The sequence below is a fragment of the Primulina tabacum genome, chromosome 8, assembly GCF_025594145.1.
Source record: "Primulina tabacum isolate GXHZ01 chromosome 8, ASM2559414v2, whole genome shotgun sequence".
Lineage (NCBI taxonomy): Eukaryota > Viridiplantae > Streptophyta > Magnoliopsida > Lamiales > Gesneriaceae > Primulina > Primulina tabacum.
Genome location: NC_134557.1, coordinates 40,751,854 through 40,763,786, shown reverse-complemented (window position 1 = coordinate 40,763,786; position 11,933 = coordinate 40,751,854). Strand labels below are relative to the sequence as shown.

General features: G+C 31.9%; 1 pseudogene; it reads left to right on the top strand.

The window, feature by feature from the left end:
- Window positions 1-427: 427 nt before the first annotated feature.
- LOC142554188 (E3 ubiquitin-protein ligase MBR2-like) lies at window positions 428-5,721 on the top strand (annotated as a pseudogene).
- Window positions 5,722-11,933: the final 6,212 nt, after the last annotated feature.

The following is an 11,933-nucleotide window of genomic DNA, read 5'->3' as shown; positions in this document are numbered from 1 at the left end:
TTAATATGTGTTAAGATAGAAAAGAAACAAAATTGTGTTAAGTGTTATTGAGGAATCTATGACATGAATCATCGGCTGCGACATATAACCTGCCGAATTTTTGGTCAAAAGGTGTGATGCTTAATTTATTTTACGAAAGCATGACGACACAAAAAATTATTGTAAAAAGGAAAAAATTAAATAAAAAATAAAATCAAAGATAAAATGAGAATTCAACAGAATTTAGTCAAATGTCTAAACAAAATAAATTATTTTAAGACACTAAAAAGAAAGATGCCTGAATTCAGAGTTTAATAGTATCAAATGGGGAATGACTCTTTTTATCATATATTAAAATTAAACTATTGTTTTACTTAAAAAAATTATAAATTAGAGAGAACAAAAATGAAAGGAAGAATTCACATCTTTTGGTGAGCATATGCTCTCATCTGTCTTTACATGTGAATTCCATTGTTCATATGACACAGTAACAAATATATATATTTTTTATTTATTGTAAAAAGAAATAAAATTAGCACAGAAACAACGCCTCTCACTCTCCACCCAGTGCTTTCTTGGAATAATTCCACAGAAAAAACAGGGGAAATAACTGAAGTAAATCAATCACCCGATCGCCTGTTGTTCTTAATTTGGAGGTTTATTCATGACTCATATCATATTTTTGCTATTTTTTGCTGTTGCTAGCTTTTTTTCTTTTGTTTGTAAATATTTGTTGGCTGAATTTTACTTATTTTTTTGTATTTGATGTCATGGATTTGTTAATTTTTTGTTGGAAAAACGTGGGTTGAGACGAAAATCTGGAAAGTGGGGATCTTTACTACCAGATGTTGAAGCTTATTTTTGTTGATTTTTTTCCTTTTGCCCATTATATTTAAAATGTTGTTTCTCCATTTTTTTGGCTCGATGATTGTGCTGCCTGTATATTTATGAGGGGCGATGATGATATCTAATGCCTTGGCTTTTATTGGATCATTTGGGGACAGCTCATTTGTGAATTGTGATATTAGTTAACTTTGGTGGTGTTCATAAAGTTCAAATGTCTTCTCTTTGTGTGATTATTCCATTTTCAAGTTCTTTCTATTATATTTTTCAGTCGTTTTATCGTGGTAAAAAATATAATTGCATAAAAATATTAGCTGTCAGTGAGAACATTTGACTTTGATAACATGCATTGTTGTTCTTATCAATGTTTTATAGTTTCTACCAAATAAAGAAGTCAGTGACTTTTTAGGAAACAGGTGACTATTATTTTGGGTAATCTTATGCTTGAGTCAGTGAGTGTGTCATATCCATTCTATTTCTGAATTCCTATTTTGAAAATTACATTTTTGGACAAAGACCTCAAGTATATTCCATTTACTTCTTTATTGATTGAATGACAATCTACATTAGCCTAAATCTGTGATGTGCAATCGGTTTGTGTCGCGGAGAGGCATCTATATTGTGTTGTTAAATTGTTTCTTCTTTAGACTAGTTTGTAGGATGTTTTATCCTTCACTTGTACGTCTTGAATTTATCAATAAATTTGGTTTCTTATCCGAAAAAAGAGTAAAAAATTGTGAATTGTATTCCTTGATAATGGTTTGAAGATTTTGAAGTTAAATATACATTCAGACAACCTTATTATCTCGTAGTGGTCTCTTGTGTGTAGTAAAGATGCTATCTTTGTGCATAAAAGTGATTGATACGGCAGTGTTCTGTTCTTTATTTTTCTGATAAACCTTCTTTCCTTTCTTCTTTTAATGTAAGTTAATGAAGCTAGCTGCAGTATTTAAACTTGTTCAATGGTTCGAGTATTTTAACAATCATTTTTCTTAATCATTGCAGATTTGCAAAAATTTGGTTGTATTGTGAGCCTAGTAGCAGATATGCAACAGGAAAGAAGCACCCTCAATTCCTTTCCGGAAACAATTGATTTGAATCAAGGACCTTTTCCCAGTAATACTTCCATAGATTATCCACCTTCTTGGGATAACATGGTAAATCCCGTTGAAAATCGGTTACCAAATTATATGTTTACTTCCAGTGATGAAAACAATAGATCCACGAATGACACCAACAATTGTGGTCAGAGATTTAGTGGTTGGGAATGTGGTGAATCCAGCTCCAGTGCAAATAATCTGCAAGACCAAGCTTGTAACGATGATCCCAAAACAAGGCTTGGATGGTCACCCTCGTTTCCTGATTATTTTGCTGCTAATGCAAGACCCGAAGACAAGTCTTTTGAACAATCTAATATCTGTAGTGCCAGTTATGTTGGAAATCAAGTAGATGGTGGGTCCTTGAATGTGCAAAATTACAACTCAAATCGCGGTTCCCTGAACGTAAGTTCAAACCATGAATATGTGAGAGAGAGCGGTAGACATATCAATTTAGGATCAGGCCCACCTCATACCCAATACCCATATAGCCTTACAGACACTCAGCATATTCAAAATTTTAATGCTTCTTCCAGTCATGTAGGATCTGCTGTAGGTGATTCAAGTATACACTTGGAAAATAATGAAATGTCAGGACCATGTCTCAGTACTTGGGGGACATCTTGCAAGAGAAAAGCCATTGAAGGTACTTCTGGACAGTCTTACCATGGTGGAAGTTCAAGCTCCGACCAGCAAATGGAGGATATGATGAAGCATTCAGTTTCAGGATGCTACACAGCTCCGGGAGATTTAGCTATAACATCTGGCCCACTGAACTTCTCTCAACTTAATCACCCCGAGCAGCTAAATCCAAGTGATGGAATTGGTATTAATAGAGCATCCCCTGCATTTTTCCCTTCTTCAAGAATTCCGATTAGTGAACAATGCCCAGCTACAAATTTCTCTGTTACATTGAACCTTGATCGTCGTGGGCCAGATCCACTTGAAACATCTAGAGGCACTTCTGCGAGGCATTCTAGTGTGTATGCTTCCCATCCGCTATCACGACCTATCTCGAACACTAACTCGTTGGAATTGAGGTCACCATTTGCACTACTGTTGAATCCGACCAACACCCCAAATCAGTCTCATTCAATGCACTTAAATGAGGCTATGGGACTGCCATCACATCCTTGGAGGGAATCTACTTTACTAGATGCTGGTTCATCCAGTTCTTCTATTGTCTCTGGAGAAAGAGGATCCGGAGCTAATGCTACGAGCTCTTATAGAACTAATTCCGAGATTCCGATGATTGCTCCTACCCCCGAGACAAGAAGTGATGTTCACGACCAAATTGATTGGAGTTTTGCTCCTGGAGCTTCACCATCACCTAGACATCATTCTTCTGGATCACGGACTGGTCTCAGTTCTGGTGGCTCGGCTTCTTCGGGAGCCCGGTTGCCTCATCCAAACATGGCTTCACAAAGTAGTCAACGATTGTCGGAAGTTGCTCCATGGATTCCTTTTCTTAACATTGACTCTGATTCTGAAACTCAGAGAAGTCACTCTGCCCTTTTTCCATTGGCATCTTTTTCTTCACACGATGTAGCATCGACCAGTCGGGCACAACATCAACCCGATCAAAGGTCAGCATCATTCTTAACGGATATGCCAGGTGATGATACTAGTCGAAGGCGTGCTTTAGCCACCTGTTGAGAGGAGACATAGATTGGTATGTGTACTATGTTGAATTTTTAGCACATTTTAAATGTTTAGGCCAGTGTATTACATGTTACAAGCTTTAATGTTTTGAAAATATGTGTGGGGAAGATCCTGACGAGCTCCTAACCACATTTCTCTACACTAGGTAATATATAATGCAAATTTTGTTATCGTCAAAGCACATATAAGTTTGGAGGTTAAAATTAGTGCATTAATCTCTACTTTACGAAGTTCGAGATTTGTATATGTTTAATGCATAACATCTTACGATCATTAATCTCCACTTTTACGAAGTTCGAGGTTTGTATATGTTTAAGTTTTAGTTCTCTAGGTATCTCATAGATGTAGACCTTCATGGTCAAACCATGTGAATCCTATACCGTGTTGTCTTCCATGTTCACTATATTTCTATTGTTCAAAATGTTCGACAGACAGCTCTACTCATTGCTGATTGGGGAGAGATACTCGATGTTATGAAGAGATCCCTGAATTTTTACATCATCGATATCCGAGTAAAAAGAAATCATGGGATATATTCCTTTAAGATTTCAGACTTCTGTGTTAATTAAATATATCTTCAATGTAACATTCTCTAGATGCCAAAGAACAGAGTCTGCCGATTCTCTAGAAAACTATCTTGTTCTTTGTGGGAACATTTGTTACTCTAATTTAATTTTTTTGTTACATTGTTCTACTTTTATTTTCAGATCCGTCAAGTCTTGAATGCCATGCGGAGGGGTGTCCATTTGCAAGCTGAGGTTTGTTTTGGATCTTTCTGATGGTTTGGAATTTAGAAATACTAGAATTGTTGATATGCTCTTTGGCCGTAGAAATATGTGACTGCATTATCTTGCTCTTACATCATACTGAAAAATGATGCTTATCTTCATGTTATGTACTTAGAGATGTTGCTTTCACCTAAGCAAATGATAGAAAATGGACATTCATGACTTAATCTTATTTGGGACTTCAATCTTCTCATTCGACTATAAATGATGCTGTCCAATTTCGCTGATTTACAATCCTAATTATTGAATAAATATTTATGTATCCCCTTTTGTGTTCTTTTCCTGTTTTCTGCATTGTTTGATTTTGTAATTTAATACTCTTTTTGAAAAAGAAGCGTAGCATGCAATATGTTATCGCGAGACCTAAGAGGGGATACATGGATCGGTAGCCTGAATGTTGATACACAAAATGCCAACCTTTTCTTTTCAGGATTACATGCTTATAGACCCTTTTGTAAATGGGTTTGTTGAGTTGCATGATCGATACAGAGATATGAGACTCGATGTTGACAATATGTCTTACGAGGTACTTTTTGTCAATTTAACTGTCCCTTGTGCCTCATGTTCCCATTTTGCAAACGAATGGTTTTACATGGGCTAATAATGTTGACCCCATATGTTACAGGAACTGTTGGCTTTGGAGGATAGAATTGGGAATGTCAGTACAGGTCTGGATGAAGAAAAGATATCGAGCTCCATGAAACAAAAAATCTATGAAGCTATGCCAGTTTCACCAAACTTGGAGCCATGCTGTATTTGCCAGGTTAGAACCACGTCTTGAGTGGGGCCCTGCTAATGAGGCTTCGCCATATGAACTCATTGAGCAACTAATGTCGCCTATCATTGTCTTACGAATATGACTAACTCTTAAGTTATTATAAGAATCAGCTGTAAAACTTTATAAACATCTCAATATCTTCTACAAATCAATGCATGAGAAGGGTATCATCCTTGTGAATGAAGATTTTCAATATTTCTTCCGAATGATCAGGAGGATTACGTTGCCGGAGATGGTATGGGGATGTTGGATTGTGGGCACGAATTTCATACCATTTGCATCAAACAATGGCTACTACTGAAGAATCTTTGCCCCGTCTGTAAAACAACAGGATTAGGAACTTGAGGGCAAAACGAGTTTGCTCGGGGATCGCCCTTATTTTCTGTGGTCATATTTTCCTACCGCTTTGATCCCGTTACTTCTGAACTGAAATCCTTTTACTCCCAGGGACTGAATAATGAAGAAGCCATTTATGTATGATTTGATATATGACTTGTATGATGTATCTCTGTCCTTTATGCAACTCTTTTGTATTCCAGCAATAAAAAGTTTATTTGAATATTGGACCGTAAAATGTATGGTGAACATATTGAATTTTACAAACCTTGAGGTTTGATTTTATTATTTGTAGTGAAAAAATTTAAAAATATTGTATTTTACCCACAAAACAAAGAAATTTTATTTAATTGTTCGAAATCCGCGGGTTAGCTTGTAGTTCGCTTGATTATAAGTCGGATGAGTTCTTTTAGCTGAATAATATTCTAGTTTGCCCCATTGTTAAATTATTTTTCTTTTTAAATTCTTCCATGCCTTTTTCAATATTAATATATATATACACACACACATACATTCATACTTTAGAGTAACTAATTTTTGGTATCTTAGTCTGTTTTAATAATTATATATATTGATAAAATGTTAAAATTTTAATGCAAATCATATATACCTTAGCGAATAAAGTCTTTGTTTCATAAGCATAAAGTTGTAGGTTCAATTTGCTTTTTTTTTTTCTTTTCTTTTTCTATTTATTTTTTAATTTATATATTAAAATTACAATATAGTCTCCCACTGTTTCTTATAATTACATTTTGATCATCATTTAAATATAAACTAAATGAACTATAAAAAAATATTATACAAGCACGCAATACGTGCGTCGGTGCATTAGTATATATATATATACACACATAAATGTTGATGTTTTTTAACAAAATAATCTTGTAGCTATCTTAAAAAATGCTATTTTTGACATAATCTTTCTTCTTGCTTGTTTTGATTTTAAAATTTAAAATATATAGCTAATCGGGTTACGCTGAAAACGGAACCAAAATGTTTAGGCCTGATATTTTCAGGGCCGGGGCACTAATACGGGGGAAAGTTCGTTTGTAATTAATTTTATTTGGGGGAAAATTGTGTTTTTGGCTGGATCCAAAGTCGTTGAATTTCTCTTTTAAGTTTACGATTTTAGTATTTTTGACAATTATTTGTTCTTTTCATCATAAGTGTTGACGTATCACTATTGCAGCGTTGATGTGACTGCTGACGTCTGTAATGACATAACATTAGCACCATATAAGAAAAAAAAAACTAAAATTTCCAAAAAATTAAAGATATGATAGTTATACGTAACGAATCGGTAATATAGATATTCAAAATTGTAAAGAGATATAAACATGTAAAACAATCTACTTTTTATATTTCTGTAAATGTCTTTGGACAAAATATTATAATAGAATAAAGCAAAAACTTGTATGATACGGTCTCACGGGTCGTATTTTGTGAGACAGATCTCTTATTTGGGTTATCCATGTAAAAATATTACTTTTTATGCTAATAGTATTACTTTTTATTGTGAATATCGGTATGGTTAACTCGTCTCATAGATAAAGATTCATTAGACCGTCTCACAAAAGACTTATTCATAGAATAAAGAACCTATTTTTCTTGGCCGATAACTTCATTATGATAAAATTGAAGCGTTAAATTTTACATTAGCAGCATGGATAGTTTGGAGAAAAGGGAGTTCTCTTAAAAGTGAAAAAAAAAATAATATTCTAAATATTTTATTAATTTTTATAAAAGGAAGATTTAAATAATAATAAAAAGTATGGGGTGGGGCCAAGGCAGAGGTTGCATGGGTGCCACGTAATCAGAATTTGGGGCTTGAAGAAGAGCCAAAAGGCGCAAAACGACACAGTTTCATGATTACATAAACGCTAAGCATTTTAAAAATTTCAACAACCATAAAGAAAAAGGCAGACTACATTCTGCCAAAACGACAACCCCCTTATCGCTATACGTCACGCCACAGACAACTAACTAATACCTCGAAAATTATAAACAAAAACTATTATTATTATTTACATGTTTTTTTTTTTGGGTGAAAATTAATTACTTGAGAGCTAATATACATAAATAATAATATCTTACTTTTTTTTATGTATTAAGCTATTTAAAATAATTAGTTATAATCTCAAGAAAACCTATTGGAAAAAATTACAATTATAGTCATTATATTAGTATTTTTGTGATTTTTGACCTTGTGTATTGTCCAATTTCAATGGTAGTTTGTAATTTATTTTATTTTTTTTACTATAATTTGGTCATTTTTCCTCGCTATGTCGGACTTGAGAATTTGGGAAGAACAGAAAAAAATGATGCCCTTAAAGTTTAATACTCACATATTTTTTTCATCGATAAATATGATAGTATAAATATCATACATTCTAGAAATAAAAAATAGAAAAATATATCATCCAAAAACATCTTATAAACAAATACTAATAAAGTCAAGATCATCCAAACAAGTATGAAATTCATTTATTGAACAAGTACATATATAGTCACTTGAATATTATTCACCTCATAGTTCTGGAAGCGAAAATTTTGATTAAGTTTACATAATCAATTTTCTCAATCACTTATTTCTTGATCGATAATATAGCCAAGTCATTTAACCATTCTTGTAATATAATTTATTGGAGATATGTTTCAAGCAACTTCAAATTGAAAAAACTCATTTACACATATGTAACTTTTGATGAATCACAAAAATTATGCATCCAAGTGTCGAAAAATCTCCTGAAATGGATAAACAGATAAATCGTGCGATAGCGAACTTTATCGTCTTAAAAGATTGAGGTTTTTTTTTTTTTGTGAGAAAACACTAGAAATGTATTTCAAATTGATTGTCGATTTTTTTAATATTTACGAGTAAGATTAAAAAAGAAAAATAGACGGTAAGACTTAAAATTTTTATTATGATCTATTGCCCATTAATCTGTATTTATGGGACGGGCTTATGAGTTAACTATATTATACTATACTAGTAAAAAATAATTAAAATTTTGGTGTCCCAAAATTCAGAGGCTCAATGCGCTTGTCTTAGATTTTATATTACAAGTGATCCAAACCTAAGTTTTACATCAACGCTTTCGATAAAAAAATACTAGAATTGTTAAAAATTGAAAATATACACGACTAAAACTTAACTTTCATAATATAGTAGATTAAAATAGTAAAAATACAAATATACCTAACGGAAATTACAATATCTCAAAGTATTTGACAATGAAGAGTTTGTAGTATAAAAGAAATTGAGTCCCAACAATATATTTTCACAAATTTTATTTGGTATTTCGAAAAGCCAAACTATTCTCATAAATTTTATTATATCACAAATACATCATCTTAAAATTCAATGACCAACACAGTTCCCAAAATATTGAAAAAAACATTGATTTGTGTTATATTCATAGTGTTATGTCATTTTAACAAGTATGTTTATAAAACATATAATAACAAAAACGTCAAATATCTTTAAATTTTATTATCTTATTTTATATGTACACATCAAAAACTTATTTTTAAAATAAGAATTTCATAATATAAATTACAAAAGTAAATTATAATAAGTTTACAATATTTTTGTCTCACATTTTTGTTGAAAATGAACGTTTAAAAGAGTTTATAATGAACTTGTAGGACCGAATGCTTACCGTTTTACCAAAAGCTATAGCTAATAGTAATGGTGCAACTCAAATATTTTAAACCGCACAACAGTTCAAGCATCACGGTTCGATCGCTCTACCAAACATGGACAATTATTGCACTCAACAATCTCCCTCCCAATAATTGCACTCCTTGCAATCAATGAGAATCGAACTCGTGACCTTGGCTCTGATACCAATTGTAGGACCGAGTGCTTACCGCTTTACCAAAAGCTATAGCTAGTAGTAATGATGCAACTCAAATATTGTAAACCGCATAACAGCTCAAGCACCACGGTTCGATCGCTCTACCAAATAGGACAATTATTGCACCCAACAGAACTCTTATAGCAATTTAGATTAATTATTTTCGTAAATCGACGTCAACTATGAATTCATTGCTACATGAGTCCATTGCGCAGTCGTGCTTGAGTGGTCTTGAGCCCGAGACGTGACAGAATGATATCAAAGATGATCATTAGTCGTGGGACTGATTGTGATACTCTTGTCCTACATTAGTTAAAAATAAATGTTTAAAAGAGTTTATACCGACTTACAATGAACTTTTTTAATAACTTTAATTAATTTTTTTTATATAAAGCGATACATATACAAAATAGTTGCTATATAAGATTGTACAATCACATATGTGCCGACTTGAGCATGAGTCGTGACAATATTAAAGCTTATAAGATATTTAAAATAAATTTAGTGAAACCTCATGTAATGTTAAACATTCTGAAGAGGGAAAAATGGTGAGTTAATCATTTATTTCACGTGAAACGGTGAAGATCGGCATCTAATTTGTTAGAAAGTAAACACTAATATTGATTTTTTTAGGAGCAATAATTTCTTCTTATGTCGATAGAGTATTACGGTGATACCTTTTATCCCACGCCTTAAAAATTAAAGATTTAAATTGAATTTATAATGAGCTGCAATTGACTTCTATAGCAACTTGAGTTAATCATTTTCGTAAAGCGATGACGAATACGAGGTAGTTGCTATAGGAGCTCATTGTACAGTCACGCAGGCGCGGGCCTGGGCTCTGGGGTGACAATTATTTTAAATGGCATTATACATCAAGAAATCAAGGGCATAACAAAATTCCAAAGCAACAAGTTCTAAGTTTAGGAATGAGAGGAAAATAACATCTCTTGTATGTATATATATGCTAGCTACACATCAAAAAATTAAAAATAAGATAAAATAAAAAGCGAGATAAATATTCCTTACACCTAGACTTGTGAGAGTGTTCACGTTTCACACAAAGTTAAGCAATAAAAATAATCGTGACATCTAACCATACAAAGATTGCAAGCAGTAAAAAAGTGTGTCGACTTAGAGGAATACGAGTTAATAACATGTTTTGAAGTTTTCGTTATATTGTAGTTACTTCGACACGAACTATATTATTGATTCGAGAGAGTTATATTTTTTTAGTTTTGTAAGTCTTACATCTAGCGATTTTGGAATTCTATATTGTCAAATTTCAATTTTACTTCGTTGTCTTTGTTTTGTTTTTTGTTTTTTGTTACAAATTTAGTTATTTTTTCGATGTTGCGTTGACGTTGCATTATTGTAGCATTAATCTGATGATGTTGATGCGTGTAATGTAATATCGACACTAATGATGAAAAATAACTAAAAAAATCATAAAATAAGATTAAAATTGAAATTTGATAATATAGTTTATCAAAATCATAAAATTACAAATGTATAAAACAAAAAACGTTATCATAACTTACAAAGTGCAAATGATGCATGTTCACTTGTTGAAAAATTTACAAATACCCTATTATTGATCATGCATGATTCTAAACTATTATTATATAATAATATATGAAGCATGGTAATTAAATCACTTAAATCATACAAACTGGGAAATTAAAATGAAAACGAAAAAACAATAAATATATATATATATATATATATATATATATATATATATATAAAATGCTGGGATTCAATGAAGTGGGGCCATGCACCAAGTGGGGCCCTCCGAAAAGTGATGAGGTAATCTCTATAAATGTGCTTTAGCTAACGCTTTTTGTTTTGAAGCCAGCAACGGCACTTCGGCTTATGATTGTATTTTTATTTTCGCATTATTTGATTCTATTTACAATTCAAAATTTATTAATCTTATTTATTTATTTACATAATTTAATAATAAGATTCATGCGAATATACATAAATTAAACAGTATGTCTCTTGTGAAACGATTTCACAAATCTTTATATGTAAAACGTGTCAATCCTACCTATATTCACAATAAAAAGTAATACTCTTAGCATAAAAAATAATATTTTTTCATGGATAATTCAAATAAGAGATCTGTCTCACAAAATACGACCCGTGAGATCGTCTCACACAAATTTTGGCCTAAATTAAAAACCCAACTATTTATTCATACACAATTAATTTTGAGAATTCATAAATAGACCCAAATCCTCTAAAGATTTTATATATATATATATATATATTTATATATGTAAGTTTTACTTTTTTAATGCATATTTATAAAAATATATGACTTCATTCCTCCAAGAATTTGTTTGAATTCTAAAATTTTAGTTTTATCTCCAATATAAAAATATCCACTCCATCACTTATTAAATTACCTCTTAATTTATTAACTATGAAACCTAGTACCTTTTGTTTGATATTGCTTTGCCACCTCTCTAACTATCTACACTCACACATATATATGTATATGTGTGTGTATATATATATATATATATATATATATACTTGCATTCGTCTCCTTCCCTGCTCAATTTCCACCGCTGCACTGACA